Source organism: Dendropsophus ebraccatus, chromosome 3 (genome assembly GCF_027789765.1).
Source record: "Dendropsophus ebraccatus isolate aDenEbr1 chromosome 3, aDenEbr1.pat, whole genome shotgun sequence".
NCBI lineage: Eukaryota > Metazoa > Chordata > Amphibia > Anura > Hylidae > Dendropsophus > Dendropsophus ebraccatus.
The window spans coordinates 96,762,065-96,771,303 of NC_091456.1; positions in this window are offsets into that span (position 1 = coordinate 96,762,065).

Genomic DNA, 9,239 nt, shown 5'->3' on the forward strand with positions numbered 1-9,239 from the left:
AAGAATTATTCAAGGGGTATTTCACAGCTGATAGAATTCACAAGCTCTGCTAAGCTGTGCAAGCTGAAATACACCCTGAGGAAATAGAAGAGGATAGGATTGGTCCTCCTCAAAAAAGCCTAGGGCTTTTTCTGTGGGTAAGACTTCATTGTCTATGTTACAGGCGGCAAGGAACCGGAAAAGGCTCCGGGTTTGAGCAAGAGGTTTAAGACCTTATATGTTCTCAAGGAAGAACAATGTAAGGACTGGAATGAGCCTCCAAAAGTGGACCCGGCCATAGCCAAACTGTCAAAATGTACTGTGCTGCCTGCGGAGGACGGATCCAATCTTAAGGATCCGATGGATAGAAGGGTGGAGGTAGCCCTCAAGAGATCATATACGGCAGCGGCAGCCCAAGGGGCAGTCTCCATTTCTTCTTTGAGGTTTCTAGAAGCCTAAGAAGATGGCTGACCAAGGTCCAGGAAAATTTGGAAGGTAGAGCTAGCAGGGACAAGGTCCTTCGCTCCTTAAAAAGGTCATTATGGCCATTGACTTCCTCTGCGATGATGCATCTCAGGGAACCAGGTTAGCGTAAAAAAACTAGTACGCTCTCAACCGCTGCCGAAGGGCGGTATGGTTAAAACCCTGGGTTGGAGATGCTAACTCCAAAATTCAGCTCTGTAATATGGAGTTCCAGCCAGGTAGGCTGTTTGGCTCTGAGCTGGATAAATTAATGGAGGAATTGTCTGACAAGGAGGGGAAGTCCCTACCATTGTCCTATAAGAGCGGTGATTCCTTTCGCAAAGCAAAATCTCCTCAGCGAGGCAAAGGGAGATACCAGTACAGAGGTCGAGGAAGAAACTATTCCAGAAGAGGTTCCGGGAAGCAGCAGAATAAGGACACCAACAAGAAACCAGACTTCTGACGCAGAAGCTGTCCAGTGGGAACACGTCTGAGTTTGTTTCTCCCTGCCTGGGAAGAATTAAGAAAAGATCACTGGGTGTTAAATATTATTCAAAATGGTTATGTCCTTCATTTATCATCTCTTCCTCCTCCAAGATTTCTTCTGTCAAGAAATCTTAAGCCAGAAAGACACTTAGTCCTAGAGACAGAAATTCTTCACCTCCTTTCCATTGAGGCTCTAGAGGATGTTCCTCTATCCGAGATCGGTCAGGGAGTTTACTCCCCAGTGTTACTAGTGCTGAAGCCATCCGGAAATTGGAGGCTTATTATAGATTTGCGATATCTCAACAGGTGCATCGTAAAGAAGACGTTCCACATGGAGAACATAAGATCGGTAAAATCTATCCTCCAGGAGGGAGATTTTATGGTCACCATAGATCTACCGGATGCATATCTTCATGTACCGATTCTGAAGGCTCACAGGAGAGCCTTCGCCATCCAAATCCAGGGGAAGGTAAGACACTTACAATTCAAAGTCCTTCCATCCGGAATACCTCCGCACCCTTTGTTTTCACAAAGGTAGTGTAACCATGATGGTTCGCTTCCGTTTACAGGGGATAAAGTTATCCCTTACCTGGACGATTGGTTGATTATGACTCAGACTCAGGATCTTCTGAGAGTTCAGTTGAACTATGTCCAGGACATACTTCAACAATTAGGTTGGCTTATCAACATAGAGAAATCAGACTTAATTCCTCCTCGTCAGGTATCCATAAGAACATAAATGCGCTTTCTAGGGCTCCTTGCCTCAGCTGCGGACGCGGTGCCATGGGCGTTATGGCACATGAGATTTCTTCAGAGAGAAGCACTAACAGTATGGAACCGAGGACTGAAGGACTTGGATGCGATGCATGTTCTATCGACTCAAACAAGACATTCTCTAATGTGGTGGAGACAAGTCAAACATGGAGTTTTATTTTCAGAACCACACTGGATAACCATCACGACAGATGCTTCAGGAACAGGTTGGGGAGCTCATCTGACAGTCATCACGACTGCAGGATCTTGGAGTCAACAGGAATCCGCTCTGCCCTCCAACGTGAGGGAGCTCAGAGCGATTTACCTAGCTTTTCTTCATTTTTCTCCTCCTATTTTACAGAGAGCAGTCAGAATCCGGATGAACGACATGACCTGTGTGGCGTACCTAAACAGGGAGGTACCAGATCCCCTTCTCTCCTCAGGGAAGTAGAGAAGATTTTTCTGTTGGGCAGAAACCAGAATATCCAGACTCTCTGCGGTTCATATCAGGGGTGTTGACAATATATTGGCGGATTGAGTCGAGGCCTGACATTACCGGGGGAATGGTCTCTCTCAAGGAGAGTGTTCATTCAGTTAACCCAGAGGTGGGGGCTTCCTAAGAGAGACCTCATGGCATCAGCAAGCAATGCCAAACTGAGGAATTTCTGTTCCCTTTATAGGGCAGACAATCCCACGGTAGTGGACTCAATGACAATACCATGGACATACCAGCTGGCGTATATCTTTCCTCCCATAGCCATGATTCCCAGAGTTTGACAAAGATCAGTCTAGATCAGTCGTCAGTAATAATAATAACTCCCTTCTGGCCGAAGGGGTCATGGTTCACCCTGCCCATGAATATGAGCAGAGGGGAATTTTGGAGATTACCTCTGCATCCGGATCTAATATTCCAGGGTCAACATCTGTGCAGGAATCTTCCAGCCCCAGCTTGACAGCTTGGAGACTGAGAGGACCGTATTAGACTCTAGGTTTTCTGAGAAGGTATAGTATACCCTTTCTCACGCTCGTAGTAGCACTACAAATAAATCTTATGCACGTATTTGGAAAATTTCAAGATTGGTGTGCAAGCAGGAGTATTGATGGACTTAAACCTTCTACTCCACAGTCATTGGAGTTTTTACAGGAAGGCTTCTATAAAGGATTAAAACCTAGTTCCATCAAGGTGCAGATAGCAGCCCTCTCTGCACACCTAAACTCACGTTTCTTTCAGATCTTGGAGGTAAAGAATTTTGTTAAGGCTAGACTAGGCCTAACCTGGTAAAGCAGGTAGACCCATGGGACTTATCCTTTGTGTTGAGACGCCTGTGTCTTCCTCCCTTTAAGCCTTGGGAGGAAGTAGACTTCAAGTTAACATTGAAAGTTTCTCTTTTACTAGCCATTACCTCTGCTAAGAGAGTTGGAGTACTTCAAGCCCTTGGCTCCGCACCTCCATACGTGACTTTTTTTTTTTTTCCCAAGACAAGTTTATCCTTCGGTTCCTTCCAGGATTCCTGCCTATGGTGGCTTCATTTGCCAACATCAACCAGCCAATAGTATTGCCTGTATTTTCTCCTACTGGATCATCTAAAGAAGACTTGGATCTTTCTTTATTGGACGTATCCAGAGCTATCAAGATCTATCTACATAGAGTAGGTGATTTTCGTAAAGACGAGAATTTCTTTATCCCTTTCGCAGGAAAGAACAAGGGGAGAAAGGCTTCAAAACCTTCAATATTCAGATGGATTTGTGACTCCATTGCCTTATGTTACTCCTCTGCAGATCTGGATCCACCAGAATTTACCAGGGCTCACTCTACTAGAGCTGTGGCCTCCACTTGGGCAGAGCGTGCCGCTGTGCCACTTGAGGACATATGCCAGGCGGCTACCTGGTCTTCTTTAACTACCTTTGTGAGATATTTCAGGCTGGATACTTCTTTCTTGTCAAGAACAACCTTTGCAAGATCTGTTCTTAATGCGGACATAATAAATAACCCGCCCATTGGGGATAATGCTTGCTAATTCCCCATATGTTGTGATGCCAATGGGACGTAAGGGAAGCTAAAATTATTATGTTAATTTGTTTTCCCTAAGACCCATTGGCATCACAAGACTCCCTCCCTGTGTTTTATGTTTCTTTATAATTAGACTGAGGTCTAGGGGGAGGTGGAGCCTATTTATACCTCATGGAGGAGGGGATTAAAATTTAATTGTTATTTTTTCATTAAATATTCCTTCGTCCCAGGGGCTCGCAGGGGCGAATTTACCCATATGTTGTGATGCCAATGGGTCTTAGGGAAAACAAATTAACATAATAATTTTAGCTTCACACGGGCGGGCTCGCAGCGAGATTCTCGCTGCGAGCCCGGCAGGTCCTGTCAGTTCCCATAAACTACATACTTGCTGCGGTCTAAACGACTGCAGCGAGTATGTAATTATACCGCGCTTAACCCCTTCTACTCCCGCCGGCTCCCCCGCTGTAAGCAGCATACATTACCTGTCCTTGCTGCACGGGTCCGGCGTCCTGCTCTCCCGCCCTGCCAATCAGTGGCTGCGGCTGGGCAACACACTAATTGGCCGGACGGGAGAGCAGGACGCCGGACCCGTGCAGCAAGGACAGGTAATGTATGCTGCTTACAGCGGGGGAGCTGGCGGGAGTAGAAGGGGTTAAGCGCGGTATAATTACATACTCGCTGCGGTCGTTTAGACCTCAGCAAGTATGTAGTTTATGGGAACTGACAGGACCTGCCGGGCTCGCAGCGAGAATCTCGCTGCGAGCCCGCCCGTGTGAATATACCCTAAGTTCATAGATAAGCACTGACCTTTCTGACACCTGAATTTAGCGTTTTAGGTGCCCAGAGAGTCTACAAACAGCTGACCTTCATGTCACCTCTTCCTGCTCCCTCATCTCCCTCAGCCCCTCCCCCCTTCATAGGCTTACAATGGAGAGAGCAGAGCCCGTCTTCACTAGCTTCTCTGTAATGAAGACGTGTTTGCCTGATAATGCACAAATAAGAAATGCACAGATAAGAAGTCCGGGGGGGGAGGCTGGGAGATTGCTTCTTGAGTACAGAAGGAGGTTTTTTTGGCTGATGAAACCTATTACAGAGTTTCTTAAAATCGCTTATACTACTGATTTCTGCAATAAAAACATGACAGTTACTCTTTAATACTTTGCACAAGTTTAAATTCGGCAGTTTGCGCTTGAATGTGATAACCAGTTCATTTTGAAATACTTGGGCCATAGTTTGGATAGTTTAGGCTTGAGTAAGGACAGTCTCTTAGGATTTTAGTTAGAAGACTTTGTAGAGAAGGGCCATCTGTCTAGGCAGTGCAGAACTCTGTCAGGGTGACCCTAATACTTGTGACTTGATAGAAAACACCCAATATCGATTCTGAGATCACAGAGTGCCAGATCCAGGACACAGGTTCTGGGCTTGAACAACTGGGCGTAGCTAATCCCTCAAGATTACCCAAGGAGACCAAGCAAAGGTTCTATGGGTTACTTAAGCTTCAACTGCTCTTTGCCAATTACTGAGGATATTCCAGACAATTGAAGGATATCCTGATGAATGCTGGGTAGAACTTGGTCACTCCAGACGTAGACATGTTAGGTCACTTGGGTAGTAGTTGCCCCTCTTAGGGTTTTAGCTACACATGCTTTGGTAGGCAGACTCTTGCAAATAAATATTCAGTCTTTGCTGAAGCGGGCACCTGGACACCAGGGCCAGGCACTTTGGTAAACACTGTTTTGTGCAGTCTAGTCAGGAACACTTTCAGGAAACGCGCTATACTTTACACCCAACCAAACATTAACTATATACATATATATGGGTTGGAACTGGACTTATCCCCCATTGGCAGAGGAACTGTGAGGTGACTAGGGATGAGCAAACCAGCCGAGGTTTCGGGTTCGTATGAACCTGAACTCTCGGCTTCTGATTTCCGCTGTCTGCCTGCTCCGTGGAGAGGGTGGATACAGCCTGAGGACCGCCTGGAAAACTGGGATACAGCCTATGGCTATGGCTGTATCCTAGTTTTCATGGCGGTCTTCAAGGTTGTATCCAGCCTTTCCACAGAGCGGGCAGACAGCGGGAATCAGAAGCCGAGAGTTCAGGTTCATACGAACCCGAACCTCGGCCGGTTCGCTCATCTCTAGAGGTCACTCGACACAGGCAATCACACTCTTGCACATGCACATCATACAATATAACTAATGCATTACCCCTATTAGCTCCAATGTGCTCGAAAAAAGATAAGATAATACTCAGTGATGGCATCTCTTGGCCAAAAGAGAGTATAGCAGATCAGAAACTATAAAACACAAGGACATGGACTATGAAAGGAACCAATCAGTGGAAAATGGGTTCTGGACCACTACAAGTATAGCTTGCAGCCTATACAGTACTTTAAACTGGGGGTGTCAAATGTACAGCCCTCCAGCTGTTGCAAAACTGTGATTCCCATCATGCCTGGACAACCAAAGCTTTAGCTGTCCATGCATGATGGAAATTGTAGTTTTGCAACAGCTGGAGGGCCACAATTTGACACCTGTGCTTTAAACTCTTCACATTAGTGCACAGGTTTCAACTGTTGTCTCTGTGTTTACCTTTTGGAATTACTGCTTGACTGTTCTAAAGACTGCAGGATTTTTTACTCTATGGGGGAGATTTATAAAATATGGTGTAAAATTAAACTGGCTCAGTTGCCCCTAGCAACCAATCAGATTCCACCGTTCATTCCTCACAGACTCTTTGGAAAATGAAAGGTGGAATCTGATTGGTTGCTAGGGGCAACTGAGCCAGTTTCACTTTACACCAGTTTGATAAATCTCCCCCTATATCTTTCTGAAATCTGTCTTTGGGCCAAAAGAGGCTGTCAACTTCCGTTTGAAGGAAATTCCCTTGTCTAATCTCTTGGAAAGTTACATTCCTCTTAGCAATTACATCAATCAAGACATGAATGCTCCTAAAGTCCCTTTTGCACTGGCTGAATTATTGTTAGTTAGGAACGCTCATTTCCCCGATAATGGAGGATACTGTCTTCGAAGGATTTGTGCTACATCCCCACTATTTGTACTGCTGTAAGGAAAGTTTACAATTCAGAATGTAAATCTGTTATCATTCCAAAACATAAGTATAAAGAAGAAAAGAAGCAAACTTCACTTTAAGGCCTGAGACTGGCCATAGATATAAAGGCAATGCACAAGGCAACAGCTATTTTGCAGCATGCATGCTTCTTCCTTGCCCTCTAATTACAATTTGTCTTAAACATGTTGGGGCCATACAGTCATACAGGTAAATGAAACTCTTTCCACCCCAAGCATTGTCCCCTCTGTGTCTGCAGATTACACTTATAGTTGCCAGACCTCTGTGATGGATCCTGCCTGAGCTGACGCCTAGCCGTATACCTAGGCCTGCAGGGCCATGACTCACTCAATAAACTATTAGTTTTTAAAGGATACCAAGGGATCATTAAGTCACTCGTATCATCTGTTTCCATACACACAGGCGGATTTTGTATACAATGTCAGTGCTTGAGAAAACGGCCCCACTGGGACCCTGCTCTTACAAACAGGCCTTTGTTAGGGGCTGCAGGGGGCGGATTTACTACATGCTGGTCTGGTTTAGATTATGGTCTCCCTGTCATAAGCGTATGTGACACTCATTCCAAAAGAGCCACTCTAAACCAAAATGACCTAATAATGAGACTATTTTTATTTAAATGTTCTTACAAAAACTAAGAAATATGTAAAGTAGTGTATCATAGTGAGTACATGCCTGCCTTCTGACCTTTAGCTGATAGCACGATGTTAGATTTATATTGGCTTTCAACAAAATTGCTGCATTATAAATTTAAATGTAATGTTTTTCTACATCTCTGATTTAGCGGGCAGTGAGGCCCTGTAAACATTACTATGTGATTCTGGCTGGGGGCCCTGGCATCTCAATTTCAGGGCTATTTCCCTGTTACAGTGACCACAGAGCATGACCTTGTTTTCATAACATAATAGCCTTTGTTCTGCCATTGCCCTAACCTGTACCATATTCTCTATCATACTAACAAATACCAGTCATGTCAAGGCTGGCATTAATATGGAGCTAACTGGAAAATTGCCCAGGAAGCCTATCCCTATAGGGAACCCGGCACAGTTCTGCTGTGCAGCACCACAATTTAAAACTCCCCCCAGCTCAACCAAAATCTGTTGTGCACACTTTTTTTTTTTTTTTTAGCTCTCCCCTTAACCCTTTAAAGGACAACTCCAGCCAAAATGTATTTTTTAATATGTTATTACATTAGCAAAGTTAGACAAATTCCTAATGTACACTTATCATGGGAAATGCACATATAGTGCTATTTCCCTCAATTTAGTAGTTCCAACAGGCTTCAATATTTCTAAAAAAAAAAGTGACGTCACGAATCGGGTGTATTTTACATGAAGGGTCCAGCAAGGGGAGCAGTATATGTAGAAATTACATTGTAAAAATAACTAGGGCCTTTCCTATGCTTTATTCACAAAATTCAGCTACCTTGGCTCTCCCCAACCTCCCCTTGCCCTGTAGTGTAAAAATCCTCCCCTTCTGGGCTGCCCCAACCGCATCACAAGTGCCAGCAGCTCAGTCCACAGCACATTGGACGGGGCGGCGGATGCTTTTACTGGGGGCTTCTGTCAGTGTTGCTGTGCTTCATCCACAGCAGTACACTCAGGTGCAGTGCATAAGGCACAGTGATGTGATATGTCAAGTAGATTTGAGAGGCCTATTTGCTAGAAACCCCATTTTAAAAACGGCACCTCATAAAAATGAAGAATTTTAATTTTGAGCATATGGTAGGGCTCAGAAGTTCACTTTGAGTATTAAGTCCAGATTTTGCTGGAACCAGTTTTGGGCACTATATGCATTTGCAGTGCTCCTTATGGTTCCAGTACAGTGGAATATCCCAGAAGGGATCTCATTTTGAAAACTGCACCCACAGAAATTTAATCTAGGGATGAAATTAGCATTTGAACTCCACAGATGTTTAAGAAGTTTTTAGCATTGAGCCATGAAAACTAAAATTTACATCTTTTCCAGTGAAATTAACTTTTAGCTCTAAATTTGCTATTTTCACGAGGAACATAGGGGTTTAAAGGAGTATTATGCCTAGGAACTTCTTTAGGGCATTAAAGGGGTATTCCCCCCCAAATTATTTTTGCATTAATACATTGCCCACGCGTAGCTTTCCATCTTTCCAATATAAAGCTATTATGGATTCTGGACAGTTTTGCTGTTATCTAGATGCATTCACCCCCACCAAATGCATAGAATCATCAGCTCTCAGTCCAACCCGATACGCTCCCTGCTCCTGGCCCGCACCCTCCGAGACGGCATCACGTGTCCTCAGTCTCTACAATGGACAGCTTTTAACCCTGCACACTGAAGTGAGGGAGGACACTGAGACAGTGACAGCTGCTGCTGATCACTGTCTCCCAGTCTAAAAGCAGCCCCCCCAGTGTGTAACCCCATCCCCCCCCCCCCCCCGGAACTCACCCAGCATCGGAGACAGCCACCAGCGGCACCCCGG